The sequence below is a fragment of the Adiantum capillus-veneris genome, chromosome 9 (assembly GCF_014529385.1).
Source record: "Adiantum capillus-veneris isolate H3 chromosome 9, ASM1452938v2, whole genome shotgun sequence".
In the NCBI taxonomy this organism is placed as follows: Eukaryota; Viridiplantae; Streptophyta; class Polypodiopsida; order Polypodiales; family Pteridaceae; genus Adiantum; species Adiantum capillus-veneris.
The window spans coordinates 60341420-60356489 of record NC_140939.1 but is presented as its reverse complement, the minus strand read 5'-3'; positions in this window follow the sequence as shown (position 1 = coordinate 60356489).

Below are 15070 nucleotides of genomic sequence, written 5' to 3'. Positions count from 1 at the left end.
TCCATTGTTCACGGACGAGTTTGTACTTTCTAATGAATTAAGATGACTCTTCTATCATGTCTTTGTCTTGTCTAACATTGAGAGAGAGAGAGAGAGAGAGAGAGAGAGAGAGAGAGAGAGAGAGAGAGAGAGATTTGACATGGTAAAGAAATGTATTTCAAGCACACTTTTTCACAGGGCACAATTGACAAATGAGCTCAATAAACTTCATGTATTGAAAGTCATTTGTATACACTTGGGTTCACAAGAATATCTGTTACATTGACACTACTTCAACCCGACCATCCAACTCTTTGCACAAAATATCTTTTTCCCTTCGCCGCATCACCTTACGGCCAGCTAGGAAAAAGGAAAAATCTGATAGGTCCTTGTCCATTGACTCTTCAATTATGTCATGCCGCAAATGCTGAAGACTGCATAGCTCCCTTATTGTAACCACCAACAGTAGGCCGTGCTCTTTATCAATCACTTCCACATCCACAGCAGGATTATCTTCCAAACCTGCAGAAACCTAGTCCATAGGAATGTACTTACCATTGAGCATTTGTGATCGCATATACCAAAACGAGAGTAACAGTGATTGGCTTGCAATCATGTACTTGACAACTAGAGTATCAAGCGCGACCTCGCACCGTAAACCAATCTCTTCCTTTTCATACCATCCTCTGTCAAGAAGTTTGTCACAAGATGACTGTTGAAATGACTTGCACATGAACATAGTTTTCGTAACACGGATGTTGTAGGTATGAAACAAATCTATGAAGAGTGCAACAGGACAAAAGTTTGCAATTCTAACCAGTTTGGTGGGAATAGAGCTACATAGAGACCTTCGTATATCCTTGTAGAGCTTACTTCGCATTGCCTCCACCATTGTTTCCTCGGGAACTGGCCAGTCCACAGTGTTCCAATCGGTTGGTAGAGGCACTTTCACCAACATGCCATTCTTATTCCCTGAGCTGAGTTGGTAGAAGTGGTCATAAAAAAATATTCCCTCATCAGTCAATATTTTGCTGCTCCTCCCTGAATACTGTAGAGAACCAATGTGGGCATGAACAACATGGAAGAGGCCTATTATGCACTCCACAGGCTCCCATTGCTCATAAGAAGAGGGATAAACATCTGCAATATATATAAGAAGAGCTAAACTAAGAGTATCAATAAGTAAAAATGACAAATCTAATGTAATTGAGCTGTGAAGAATGGAGACATTGCTCATAACAAGCGGGAGAAACATTGCAAAATATATAAGAAAAGTTATAATGAGAGTATCAGTAAGTTCACATGTCAAGAGTACTTACAGTTGCAACATGGTTGATATATATCTGATACATTTTCACCGTTTGCTATCACCTCTGGATGGGTAAACACATGCTGAACAAGAACTTCCTTTACAGATCTTTTGCCGATTTCAACTTTGAAATCCAACACTCTGGCCTTCCATGCTGAGCGGTAAACGTTGATACCACTAGACCTCTTGGGTCTTCTTGGTTGCATGAGGACCCATGAACCTTTGTTTATCCTTTGTCCAACCCATTGGTTCTCTGCACTTATTGAAGTTGATATTGTAATTGAGGATATGCTACTACTTGGCCTTCTAGGCAAAGTGCAGCTGTTGGTTGTTGGTGTGAGAGACAGTAAACACCTGGAGCTTCTTTGGCGAGAAGACGTGGAAGCCATAGCTCTCAGAGAAAATCTTTAGTGGAGGGAGATTCACTTTGAAAGCATTCTAATGGAGGGAAAGTGTTTTAGAATTCCAATATCTTGTGCGGGCTTAATGGTCACCCTCCAGTACGTTAATGACCATAAGAGAATATCAGAAGTGGGACCACATGCAAGCACCTAAAAGCTCGGTAAAAGGAAGGAAATTACGATGCTACAATCCTTGATTCGTGAAAGTTTTATGCTATTTTACTATTTTTTGAGTCTTTCCACGTACTTTCCTACGTAACGTAGCCTTCGTGCTCATTGGACGCGCTCTATTTTTCTCTCTCTTCATATGGCCCTCCAAATGACCTCTGAAATTTCCTAATGTGAGTGGACCGAGCTTGTGATATGGCATGTGTTACAAAGCTCCCGTGCATGACTACAAAATGGGTTAGTTTGGCAAGATCATCAAGCAAGAAAACACATTTGTCGTTGAAGGGATCTACTAGTGTACTGCTTGTTTTGTTGACATTTTGTCTTACAATAAGGTCAAAATTCATTGGGTTAACATGGATAGCTCATCTATAATTATAATATCTGCCTCGTTTATGTCCAAATATCGCTCATCAGTCTCATGAATAGAGGGGGGATATTGCTGGTTCATGGTTGGTATCTTGAACTGGTAATGGACTGCAAATAAAATGCTGCTAATTCTTGTTGCTAGCGCTCCAATGGCAAAGCGCCCAACAATAATACAAAAGTGAGGGTCATCGGAGTGTCTATTTCATGTGTCTATCGACCTTGTTTATTGCTATATATGTGAGGTATGCCGCCGTACAAGAGGGACATGTTTCTAGATTGTAAGAAAAGATGTCACATTGCATGCTCCAATCGTTATATAATACAGTAATTTCAAACCATGACCTAGCATATGGTGATAGCCGTTTTTCGGCTTTCCATAATTGCCATAGTAAGCTACCTCACCCTACCAAAATCACCCAAACACTATGGCTATCCCTACCATTTCACTGTAAATAGGCGTATGTGAGTTAGGGGACTTTCCCTATATTTTCTTAAAAACCCTCAATTAGCTAGTCACTGGGCTAGTTGAGCCAAAAAAAATAAAATAAAATAAAATAAAAGTATATTATGGCCTCTTTGTGTGTAAATATTTCATTGTATATATGGCCTAAATATAGGGATTTTTTATAATTATTTTGGTATTTTATTTAAATATTTCTACTTAGGTGTGTGTTTTATTAAACCTATGTACACCTTCTTTCATCCTCTTACACCATAATTATATTTTTTGCCAATATGTACATACTCTAACCTCATATTTTTCCTTTATAAAAATCACTCCCACATTTTCACCCTCACCCTCGTGAAAACAAAAATTGATTTCTACTCATTGGTCACGTTTATTATATTATTTACTTGCATACCTTTTCCTCTTTCACCCAAAATAATTCAAAGAGGGACCATATCATATGATTCCAATATCTTTCCATATCCATAACTCTTCCATATTTTTATTATTATTTTTACTCATTATTCTAACACCATGTGCTCATTGAGCTAAAGTCCATGAATAGTCCATACACTAGTCCCACCATGTATATATTTCTTTATTCACCAATAATCCTCTTCCATGCATGTGTCAAGGGCAACTTGGATGCTTTGTATTATGATATGACAAAGGAGGGGCTCACTCTTGGATGCATTGTACAAATTCAACAAAGGAGGGGGCCACTGAAGACTTTTTGTGAAGAAAAAATAGGTCTTTTGGTGGGATTTTTAATATCTATCTCCACTCCGAATTTGGAGCGGTGGTCGAAAGAGAAAATGTAGCCCACGCTCTGAATAATCACCTCAAATTTTTTCATGAGTTTTAGAGCTACCAGCGGTGAGATATGATTTTTTGAGTGGACCCCAGTCTGCCCACTTTTCTCACAAGTAGCCCATAGTCTTCTCTCACCTCTTTCCACACTTCTACACACACACATATTCCTCTCAATCCCTCACTCAAACCTACACCTTCAATGGTTTCCCTCACCTTCTTTACCATTAACCTCCCCACTTACTTCCATAGCTCTCATATGAGCTCCACATGTACATACACCATCTCTATGCCTCTCTCTACTATCTCCAAAGTACAATTCCATCTTACTCCTTATATATATGCATAAATTCAGCATGTGTACCATGATTAACCTCTGCAAATCAAGAGATCTCATCAACGGAATTACCATTTTCATCACGATAATCAACCTTGGCGGCGGTGGCGTAAAGAAGGGAAGACGAAGAAGAAGATCGATAGTCATTTTGAGAACCTACACAAGTAAGTCCAAAACTTCTTCAAGCTTCACCATCACAAGGATTTGCTCACTTCATTCAACCATCTTACTCCAACCATCCATCCCATTCTACCCATTGTAAATATATCATTAACTTTCTAGTGATTACTAACACTAACCACTAACATACTAACACAAAATAGCATTGACCTAACCATAAAAGACACCTCACCTCAAGACATGCACAAAGTAACTCTCTCACTCTCTCTCTCTCTCTCTCCTTACTTATTTTCACCTTATCTACCATCAATAATGCTCTCTTTTGAGCCCACACCCATGACTCAAGCAGACAAAGAAGGTCCGCAATGTTTTGATATTCAAAAAAATCATAATCCTGATTTGTTAGCTTGTAAATTAGGAATTCCAATAATTTTAGTGAGGGGTCTCCAACCTATAAATAGGCCCCTCTCCTTCTTGTAAAACAACCTCCAATATCTCACATAGCACCCCAACACTCTATGCGGGAGGAGAGACTTAGGTGTAGCAACGACTTGTGAGCTTCACTCTTGGTGTGAGAGAAGCCTTCAAGCTACACATTGTAAGTGAGAGAGCGTGAGTTCCACAAATCTCAAAACCACTATTGTATATGCTCCTTCATCATCAATAAATTGAGGTTCGGTGCATCAAAGGCGTGATTCGACGTTTAAATCTTCTTCCTTCCATTTGTGCAATACGGTTTGGTGAATTCAAGGTGACTTATGTATTTTGAGTTTTAATCGGTTGATCTTGATTTTAGAAAGTGTTTTAGTGTGTTTTTCATTGCCATTTTTTTGTCCATTGTAAAAGGGTATTGTGGTGAGAGGTCTCCCACACCTTAAGACAGTGTGTGTGTGTGTGTTTTGGCAATGTTTAGCAATCACTAAGCATTGAGTGAGTTTTGTACAAGTTCTATGATAGCATCATAACGAACCATCTCCATTTACAAGTCACAAATAAGGTATTACGCAAGATCCTTTCCTCTCTCTCTTCCCTTTGCTCTAGCTCTCTCTGGTCCATTTCATGTGTGTCTTGGTGTGAGGTTGCTTGTGTGTGTTGTGTGGTGCATCTTCTTGGTTGTGCCAAAATCTCTCTTGCGTCCTAGTTCGCATACCATAACTAGGTGGTGCCCCTATCTTGTTTGGGTTTGGCTGTGGGTTTGTTGTTGTGTTGTGCTTGTGGTTGCCCTAGCCCCAATTGAGTAGCACGGGAGCCTTGAGGGGTGTTTAGAGGTCGCCTCTCTTGTTGCCCGCCCCGGACCGCCTCAATGGACAATAAGTGAGTTTCAAGTTAGCTGCAATTTTCTCCCTAGATTATTGAGGGGCGCTTGGATTGTAATCCTCTAGGTCTTGAGAACTTCATATTGATACCTAGTACGGGATAAATGAGGACATATATAGTATGGCAATAATTATTTAGGAACCAAGTATGGTATCAATTATTTAGAGAGAAATTAAAAATGCACAAGGTGAGCTCACTATTGCGATACACCACATGTATTCACTAGTTGTGTATTCACTATTGTAATCAATCACATGCATTGGCTAGCAACCGTGTGCAAAGAGTTTTGTGTGTGACTAACATGTGCATATGTTGATCGACATCGAGTGTATAGTTCTGAAAATAAGAGTGCACAAGCAACCACACTCCACCTACAAGTTGATGCTATAAGAGTGCACGAGAAACCACACTCCACCTACAAGTTGACACTAAAGAGCGGATGTATATAGATTAGAAAAATTGTAAAAAGAACAAAACCACAAAATCAAAATCTTGATCATGACAAGTTCTCAAAAGCATAACCATAATGTCGACTCCCAAACCATAGGCACAACGGCATAACCATAACCATAACCATATTCTGATTGCCATACCATCACTCAAAACCATAACCATAACTTGATTGTCAAACCCTAACCATACCATGATTGCCATACCATCATTGCAAAACCATAACCATAACTTGATTGCCAAACCATGATCAAAACCTCTGTGCCATACCATAACCATAACCTCTATGCCATACCATAGTTACGAAATAAATCATAATCACAAACTGAATGAAAAATCATAAACATAAGTACTACAAAACTATACATGCAAACAATCACTCAGTAAAACTGTATCAAGAAGACCACGACTACAAAAAAGACTGTATGAAGATGATTGAGTAAGACTCTATCAAGAAGACCGTCATGGTAATGCCTCCCATTGGACGTCCTCTCTCTCCTCCTAAAAATGGGTCAAAAGGGACACAAGTCCATGCTTCTACCCATACTTCTCCTCTTGGCGTGTCAGAAGGTACTTCACGAGAACTTCCTACAAAATTATGGTTTTATCATGAGATAAATATTAAACTTCATATATATTTTCAACAGTGCAAAGCATACGTAGCTTACAAGCTCATGTCAAAGTGTATCATAGCCTGCACGCCCAAGATGTGATGGTCCAGCAGGCTGCGAACATGCTCCAGCTACATTTCTCTGTTGCTGAAATCTGCCTAGGTTGTCTTGTGTCTCGCGTGCAATCCCCGCCCACTTCTCTCCTTCCAACCATGCCGGCTTTGGACTGCCAGAATTGTAACCGTCTCGCGCCTCTGATTGATGGTGTAACATTGTGCTTTTTCCACGCCCAAAATCTAGGAATTTGAGACTTCATCGTACCCCTCCGTCGGCTTGTACTCTCTACGAATGGCCTCGACGATGTAACTCTTTCTTTCAACGTCAAGATTATTGCAAACCTCCATCACATAGTGACCAAATCAAACCATACATGGTTGTTGAATCCTCTGTTGCATGGCATTTTTGACAGTATTCGCCACAATAGCCCCATCCCTGCTCTTGTACACCTTGCTAGGATCATGCTCGTGTGATCCCCTAGGTGCACGTGGTGTGAAAATCAATGAAATATCAACTGAAGAGAGTAGGGGATTCTCTCTCGATGGTATGGACACATTTGTAGAACCACTACCACAGTAGCCACCGCCTCTAGAATGATGTATAATCTCGTCTCGAAGACGAACCACTAGTCGATGTAGGGGGCACACTAGTCCTAGGCATAGGGGGCACACTAAACTGAGATGTGGGGCCAGTCAGTGTAGGGACCACTCTAGTCCTAGGTGTAGGGTGGACCGTAGTAGGTCTAGAGGAACCTTCTGCCCAAAGGTTCTATGCCATCTTGATCTGCTCTAGTGTGAACTATGTCAATTGAGACCCATCTACTCGGGTGACATGCCGGTTGGAGTGATAGAAAAATTGAAACTAGGAGAGTATGGCTCATCGTCATCGGCCATGGCTACATATACACAAATAACACCCACAAAATACGTAAGTTTACAGAAGAAACGCTTAATCAATACAAATAACAAATAAACGATTTGCAAACATAAATGAATGAATCTAGAGTGTATTGTAGACTAATAAAAAGAGTTTTACAAAAGAGTTCCTATAAAAAATCATTAGTTAATCTCTCGTTTTCTATAAGATCTGATGCACCAAAGATGTCTATCTCAATCTGTCCTTCTGCATCTTCGTCATCAAACCCTACTTCTTTGTTGCTCTCTGCATCAGCTTTCGTATTTGACACTTCATCTCTAGGTTCAGACATATGCTCATCACTGACCTCCAACTCAAAATCAAAACATATATCATCTGTCGGCCTTGCAGTTTGTTCATGAATCACCTCTTTGACCTCAACATTCAATCCTTTACACACTTGCTTGCTCTGTGGAGCAACTTGAACAACATAGAGTCAGTGCGGTTAAGACATATCATTTTCATCCTCTTCTCTCCTCAGTGGATCTAGTGTGAGCACAACTTGTTTACAATGATTCGGAAGAACGACCAAAATTTCGAAACAATTTTTTTCCAAAGCATTATTTTTAAACAAAAAGGCATAAAAACTTAAAGCATTGAAAGCCTAAAGCATGAAATTTTGTTTTGTCAATATACATATTAATTTAATATGCATTAAAGTTTTGAACACTCACATGTGGCCTATTTGAGCAATAAAGGGTCTTGGAAACGTCCTTGAACCTACAAAAAACGCACACACATACACTATGTTAAACCTACAAGCAAACTTGAAAACAATCTCACCTCCGAAAAGTTGTTAGTAAGCACTAGATCTGTAGTAGGTGAGGAGGAGGATGGCAAGAGAAGAGGCACAAAAGATAGAGAAATGTGCAAGGAAAGACCCGCGGGTTTGTTTTTTGCAGGCTCCACCGATACAAGCATCAGTGCAGGAGTAAAAAAAATTCCTATGATATTGGTATAAACGCTGGAAGAGACATCGATATCTGCATCAGATATTCAAAAATGAAATTTCTATAGAAATTCATCTCCCTTTATACTTACCTTCACATATACCGGTGCCCACCATTGACTCCGGTAATTTGGCACTGGAATTTAAGCGACCTCTTGTAGTGATACTAGAAAAAGAGCCTTTGGCTCACCAAGTAATTACATACTAAGCACTCAGAAAATGGTCTCAGTTGTCAAAAAGGAACAAAGATCAAAAAATCTTGAAGACGAAGTGAGGAAGAAGGGATAGATGCACATTGCAGGGCACCGCAGAGAGGTGCACATGAGCATATAGCTGACAAATGGATGTCATCTCCCTTTGTCTTTGGGAAACTCTTCTCTTGCAAAAAGTGAGGAAAAAATCTATCTAGATTCCACTTATTGAAAATGGACCGCAAAGATGACAATCTCTACAATCTTTTGATTAAATGGTATGCAATGTGAATCCTCCGTGTACAATTGGTATTTGAGCTTCAAGAATGGCCATGCTAGAATATCTTGTAAACCAACGTCTGCAAGGGAGACGCAATGTTGCTTCTAACAATGGAGTGTGGGGTGTGGTATAGTTAAGAATGTGTAGTTCATACGTGACAAGGACCCAATTTTCAAGATGTTCACTTTGCTAATATCGCAATATCAAATATTTTTCCTAGTAAAACCCTTTTCTAAATGAGTACCATGTAGCAATTTGTCAATCATAAACGAGTATCATGTAGGTGTTTGGAAAGATTGTAAAGGCGTATAAGGTAATCTTAGAGCGAGAGATCAATTAAATATGAGAAAATAAAATAATGGAGATTTGTGAAAAAATGCTAACGAATGAGAAATGGAGAAAGTAGTCACCTTTTCTCTTTTGAGAGTCGCAAATTGTTGTCGAAGTCAACATGCCATAGTATTTTCACTATAGGAGTCTACAGTGCCAAGAGCTTTGTCTTCACCACACTTCATCCATGTTGGAAAAACTCACTATCCACACATATGAAGATCTCCTTAAATTATCTTAGAACTTGAAGCTTTTGCTTAAATAAATGTTCTGTCTGAATTTGGAGAACATAGAAAGAGTCATTGTGGGCATTGGTAAAAGGTGGCACAATGGCCATGAAGGCGGTGGCAATAGCAACAGGGACACACCGACAGTGGCAATGGCATGGAATTGTCCACAACAGCGGGTTGGCATTCAATGGTGGCATCACGGCCGATGGCTACTGGTGGTTGCCAGCGACAACATCCCTAGTAGAAAGAACTCGCCAATTATGGCAATGGCATGGAAACATCAACAATGGAAGGCTGTCACTCAACGGCGGCATTGGCCAATGACTATCGCTATCTACCATCGATGATGTCCTCGTTGCAGCTAGGTTAATGGTGATGGCCAATGGTGATGGTTGCTAGCCTACCCATAGTGGGGAGAAGCAACGATGATGGAGACAAAGAGGGAGATGGGGCGAACACCGAAGTACAATGTGTGTGTGTGTGTGTGTGTGTGTGTGTGTGTGAGAGAGAGAGAGAGAGAGAGAGAGAGAGAGAGAGAGAGAGGGTTGAAGCTAACTGCTTGCTGGCCATAGCCCATGAATGCTTGAAGCCGATCGAGAGTGTTGAGTTGAATGTGGTCGGATGGCATGCTCCAAGAGAGCGAGGGAGGCAATTGCGGGAGCGAGGATCACTTTACATAGCTTTTATCAAGACTAAGAGCCTACTACTCTGATACCAATGTTATGATACGATAATGCCACTACATGCATACTTGCATAGCAGGGATAGGTCACCAGCCCTCCACCTAGTCATTGAGAGAATGAGGACTGTCCCTCATTTGTGGACCTTACATATATGTGTTTGGCATTTCACTCACATTGGTCCAGTTGCTCTCGCACTACGACTGGGCAATCTCACCCCTGAACCCCTCTCTTCAGGCTCTTTGGCAAGAGTACAGTCACCGTCATCACTCCCATGATAGGCTACATGACAATTTTTTCTACCTTGATCTAAAAATTAGAGTTGAGCTTTAGTGCTTTGGGATTTTGATGAGGATTGTACCCATGAAATGGGGGATTATACAAAATTTTGATTGGTTAAATGGTTATAAAATTTATCTCCTTTCTCCTCATCATTTGGATTTCTTAACATTAGAGTTGTCTACACTCACCCTTGGAAACCTTAAAACATATACATCCCTCAATGTGAGTAAATGTGATCTCCCAACCCGACAGCAGGATACACCCTGACTTGCATTCTCATGGCTTGTCCGTGTAATTTGTGGTTTGGTAGACACCAAAGGACTAGAGGTAGTAAATACGTGCATCTTTGCTCATACATGGTGATTTGGGAACCCCACTCTGTAGAGGATCATGACTGCTTCGTCTATGTTCTCCTCTTCTCATAGTAAAACTTCAACATAGGCACCTTGGTCTTTTAATCCTTTCTTAAATGACGATTACAAGCTGACTACTTAGTCAAGCTATCTCCCTCAACTTGTAGGACAACTAGTGGGTGCTGAGAGGGGGTGTTACAGTTACATCACTTTAGTGCATCATGATGGTCTTAGGCATGCTTGTACAACTAGGGTGTCTCATCAACTAACCACCCACTGCATATGCATTTAGATTGCATCTAGCCCTGGCTTGAATAGTTTTACCCAACCGCCAAGTTTTTGGTCTTGCACCCATTTATCCTTTTCTCCCATATTTATGGGTTGTTGGGTTTATTTTTGGACATTTCCAAGTTGAGTGCTCATTTGCTATATACGAAAGGGCTAGGAGCACTTGTCAAGTGAGATAACTTGTACGCTCCCCCAAGGGGCCACACATGTGGTCATGCGAGGCTCATGTCTCTCTCTCTCTCTCTCCCCCCCCCCCCCCCCCCCCCCCCCCCCCCCTCTCTCTCTCTCTCTCTCTCTATCTCTGTCTCTCTCTCATGTTGGACAAAACAATCTTATAGGAACTATTTCTTTTAGCCTCGAAAACATGGTCCAATGCTCCATTCTCTGGTTGGACCATAACCACTTTGAAAGTCCTATCCCCCATGGGCTATCAGAGCTAGGGATCATAAATCACCTTGTATCGTCAAACAAAACCTATCCGGCTACATTCTCAACTTTGGCCAGCACTCTGCCTTTCCCACTTTCAGCTTTGCCAACAACCCCTATCTCTATAGCACACCTTTTCTACCATGTTATGCAGCATCTCTTCCATGAAACAGTTCCCATACCTTTGTGGATAGATTGTCCTTGATCCACGATCAACGATTCAGATCCAAGATTATAATAATTGTTGTTCATGTGGTTGTATCATTACCCCTTATTGCCAGTTTTAAGTGTTCATTTTTTATGATTGAAACACAAGCACATAAAGGAGCTAATAATGTTATGGACAAGCTACCAATCACTTATACATCCTCAATCCCACAGATCCTATTTGGCAAGAAGAAAAGTCACAGAGCATCAATGTCGTGTTATGTAGAGGTACATGGATCTGCAAGATATTCTATAGTAGCTCAAGGAGGCCACCAAGGGCTTTTGTGAAGAGGGCAAGATAGGTAGTAAAGGCTTTGACACAGTCCACAAAGCCACCTTGGACGATTAAGCTACAGTAGTTGTTAAGAAGTTTATCTATAAGATTGATGAGAAGGTAAGCCAAGGGATTTCCAAGCAGAGATAGAAACAATAGGGAAAATCAATCACCCTAACCTCGTCTCTTTGTGGGGTTCTTCTTAGAAATAAGATGAGAGGTAGATCATCTAAGAGTACATGGAAAATGGTAGATTATATGAGTACCTTAATGCAACAAAAAAACAAGATGATCCGAATGGCCAGCCTATGACTATAGTGGGGCTTAGCTCGGAGAGCCAGGAATGTCTTACAATAGCTTTAGGAATGTTTCTTGTTAGCCCATTGTCACTCAAATTCAATACTTCAAGAGAGAAGGACTTTGCAAGAAAGGAAGAGATTCTTCCCACAAAAGAATTTACCGATACTAGGATTAAGCATATGATCACAAAAGTTGTATGTAATGTGTATTGCTAGGCCAAATCAGCTAACGTTGCATTGATAGACACTCATTACACTTTTTACACTAAAATAAGGAACATGAACACAATAGCTACTAAAAAAAAAATTACTACTTTATATATATATATATATATCATATTCCCTAATATGTTGACCACTAAAAAGATCTTTCCACCAAGATTGAACATTTTCTATGTACTCTGTGTCTCTAGATTCTTGTTTTAGTGCATTTAATAAATCAATTATACCTTGCATTGCATGTAACCCACTCTTGCAGCTAGATCCATTACCCATCTTTGCTTTTTTCCAGTGACTTCAAGCTAGATACTCTACACACCTTGCTATAAAAAAGAAAGGATTAAAAGAGATTCATCTAAGAGACACTAAGAATATGCTTCCACGTCCTTGCTGATATTAATCAAATCCGATATTGGTTTCTTTGTTTGCTCAAATCTATAGTATCTTGAGGTAGTTCCACTAATTTGTCAAACTTTGAATGAATAAGGTCTTTAGCTAAAGATAATTTATACACAACCAAGCTTTGACTTTGCAAGAGCTTGTACATTTTTTAGGTTTTTAACTATTCTTTAAATTAATCAATAGTAAACTATATGTAGAGAAATAGAAAACCACAAAGACGAGAATCAAGATTAATGCAGGATGTTCTTAGGTGTTCACCAATTTTTAACACAAGTGGTTTAGTTTCAAGAAAAGAAAAATCCTATGTAAAAAGAACAAAGTCAAATTTGATCATAAAAGGTGTCAAAAAAACCCATTCCTTAAAGAAATCCCGTCTATAGAAGTCTTTGCCAATAAAACAAGCGATGATAGAAGAGGAAACAACATAGTTTCGATTCACAAAACAAGCACAAAGAAAGGGAAATATTGGGGCTGATAGGTATTGGTCAATACTGTTTTGAAGTTCAAAGAGCTGCAAAACTTGATACCCTCTTCGTCAGAAGAGTGGCTTTATATGCCCATGTTTTTTGTCCCATGGATCACATTTGACCTCCAAGGATGATAATGAATCTATATATCTAAATTTTCTATAGTGCTCTAGTTGCCCTCTCCCTATGCATTTGCTAACATTAAGCGCATCCCCTATCAAGATTTCTCTCGATGACTTTCCAAGAGCTTTCTCTGTTGCTTACACAAATATTATGCTAACATTAAGCGCATCCCCTATCAAGATTTCTCTCAATGACTTGCCATGAGATTTCTTTGTTGCTTACACAAATCTTATGCTTAATAAGAAAACTTCCAATTTTCATTCACCTCAAGTCTTTGGTCTCACCACGCTCTCAAACAACTAGAGTTCCAAGTTAGCTAGGCATTCTCAAAAGACATCCTTTGAGAAGGTGGCAGTGATGTCTTCCTTTGGAACCCCTCTTTCATGCAAGAGCTTTCTTGCGGTGGTAGCGGCACCTAGGAAGGACCCCGTTCCCTACCAAGAAGAAAAAATCCCATCTCTAGAGGCTCAAATCCAAGAATTCATCGAGGAGAATGAGAGACTCAAACAAAAATTATGCAAGCTTGAAGACGTGAAAGAAGTATAGAGCCAAGCTCTGCTTTCAAAAGCACACAAAATTGAAACCTCTCTCACAGAGAGTCTCATAGAGACTTAGAAGGAATCCCATGAAGCAACACACAAGAAGATTGACACCAAGACATAGGCAATCTTACAAGAATTCTAGCTACAAGAATCTCTTGGCTGTAAGGTTAGGATTAGGGGTCTCCACCCATCGTGGTACACTAGTGAAGACACCCTTGAGGAAGAAATCACCAAGCTCAATGGAATTCTTCAACTTGTCTACATTAAGCCTAAAGTTGTCTCTTGGATCAACCACACACATAGGCACGTACCACTTGAGCATTGCATACTCACTTTCAAGGACAAAGAGATGAAAGAACATGAACACTATGCATAGCAATCTTTAATTCTCAAGGGAAAAAAGCTTTGGATCACTAAGGAAATGACGACAAATAAACCAAAAAATCAATCAATTGAGCTCAAGAAGATGCATGAAGTATGCTAGCAAGGTAAATCGGTAGTCAATTAAGGTGGAAAAGTCATCAACCAAGAGTTTTGAACTCACAAATTGGCTCTCCCGTTTGTTGACACTCCTTTCCTTTATGTTATCCTATCCTCATGATAGACACTCAATCCTCGACTAACATGTATCGACCACCTATTTTTTTTTTTCTTCTCCCACAGGTCATATATGACCTTCATGGACAACTTGTGGACAATAAGTCTCTCTCTCTCTCTCTCTCTCTCTCTCTCTCTCTCTCTCTCTCTCTCTCTCTCTCTCTCTCTCTCTCTCTCTCTCTCGGAAGCAATCAAGACTTGGAAGACTAGTCTACGGCTACCCATGCCATGTTGTCAACTCATGAGAAGGAAAATCCTAGAACTATATTTCCCCGGTTATTATTAGCCTTGGTGAGAGGCGATAGACATCCATTTTGTAATGTTACGCACCTTAAGGCTCGACCTGGGCTTGAGGCTATTTTGTAAATTTTATGATGTATTCACTACAATCCACTCACAAATTGTGAGTTTTGCAAAAAAAAAGGGAGAGAGAGTTGACGTGCGTCAAGAGTATCAAGAACAAGGAGATACTTTTGAAGTGTGTCATGGTGAGAGGGTAGTGATACGAGCAGCCCAATGGAAAGGTGCAACAACAATAATCGTCTTGTCATGGTGAATCAAGTGTGGGGGAGGTGTGTGGGAGAAGGCAAAGCAAGGGAATTCAAAAAACGAAGCGATAGCGATGATTATGATTACTGTG